The sequence below is a fragment of the Monopterus albus genome, unplaced genomic scaffold, assembly GCF_001952655.1.
Source record: "Monopterus albus unplaced genomic scaffold, M_albus_1.0 scaffold4.1, whole genome shotgun sequence".
NCBI lineage: Eukaryota > Metazoa > Chordata > Actinopteri > Synbranchiformes > Synbranchidae > Monopterus > Monopterus albus.
Window position 1 is genome coordinate 2,194,267 of NW_018127884.1, and position 1,978 is coordinate 2,196,244.

Genomic DNA, 1,978 nt, shown 5'->3' on the forward strand with positions numbered 1-1,978 from the left:
TTTACATTCACTCTCGGACGCACTGTAGATCAGTGGGTCTGTGACAAAGCATCATGGTCTGTAAATACCAGTTTTCCTGCCAGCAAAAATAACAATAACAATGTTTTTGTAAGAACAACCTGCAGGAGTAGAAACAGTTGCCCAAGCATTTAACAAAAAAAGAGATGTACCATATTAACAATCAACTGGGAAAACTCTGACCGTGATAGGTTTGCCCACGACTTTAACAGTGCTGACAGTTGAACAAACCCATATCTGCTTGCTTAGTTACAAAAATGAACAACATTACACATTTTCCAGCTGCTATACTGATTTCTTGAAGGCATAGCAAATACTGATATACGTCCAGGAAGCCGCTTGGTGCTCACTGTGACCAGGAGTGGAGAACTGGTACCTGAGCTCACACTCTTCAGCCAAGAAAGGGGCTGCATTTAACATATGCAGAGTTGTTTAATGTTAACAATTTCCCCTTCAAAAGTAATACTATAATCTTGTATAGAGGAAAAGCATTGCGCTTTACGAATGCTCAAGATCAGGTGTTCTCACACAAGCCATGTACTGCTAAGGCTTTTTAAAACCTTTACACCTCTTGTATATAATCACCTGGACCCCTGGCTTCAAAGACCACATGTTTCTGCAGTGTTACAACAAAAAAAGGATTTTTCCTTTAGACTCTCCAGGCAAAGATACACTTCAGATTTTTTTCCTTTGACGTGCTCATACGTGACCAAATGCTATAGTGCACTGCCACCTCTAGATGGCAGCACAAGCTGTATTCCTAAAGTGACAAGATATACGTATGTGTAGTAGTTCTAGGTCTAATTAACAGGCCATTGCCCTACAATTGCCAATCATTGAAAAGCAACACACTAAAACTTAAGACAGGGTAAAGAGTTAAAATACTTTTGACTGGGATGTGGTCTCTTTTTTTTAAACAAATTCCAGTGTGTAATTGAGACCTACTGTCATAGCAGTATACAGTACTGCCTAATTAAACAAAAAGCTACAACAGAACAAGTGAAAATCAGTGCAATTTGCAGAGTTAACAAGTCATCATCACCTGGATAATATAAAATGGTCAATGTGCCAGTCAGTTTCTCTGTGTACAGCAGTTTACACACTGAAAAGCTAAACTACAACTTTAAAAAATGAACGTAGCATTACAAAAATGAGGACCATGGATGTACTAATTGTGATTATGAATGTCATTACCTGTTTTCTCAAACATACATTTTTTTCCTCCTAAAACTGAATCTATCCTAATTTCTACAAGGACAGTCTTTTACCACTGGAACAGTAGTGATTCTGCTGGTGCAGAGGTTAACAATCATGCTGCTCTCTCCAATTCTCAATACAAAATATAATGTTAATAAAAACAAATGAAAATATTTAGCACTCTATTGTAAAAGAGGCAATATATTTAACCCCCTTCCCAAAAACACACACACACACACTCTCACACACAAACTCAATAACAAGCAAACACCTTTCCTCTGCTCTGTGTGACACATTCACAATCTCAGTGAAAATAATGTAGATTACCTTTTTCCCTCCTTGACATCCATGGTTGACAAAACCTGGAGGTTTTGACATATGGTTCCATTCACAATTGACAAGATGCCACATCCTACTGTATTCATCACTTAATCCTCTGCACAAGCTGGAAGCTCACTCTTACCACCCCTGCTCTTTGTGCCAAGGGTGCGATTTAGTCCACAGCAGTAGTTTGAAGTCACACCCACTGGTGATGTGTCCATGAGTAATATGTTTCAGGGTGCGCATCTTTTCATCATGTCCTTGCCAGCAGACAACAACAAAAACATCAGCTCTCTCCTGATGGTTCCCCCCCGCTCTTCGCTCAGAACTGGTTGTGCAGGTCACTCTCCAACCAAGGCATTGTGCACGGCTGGAGGAATAATCTTAATGAGAAGCTGCAGAGAGGCTTAGCCTCTTTTTGGCTCATTTGTTTGTGTGTATA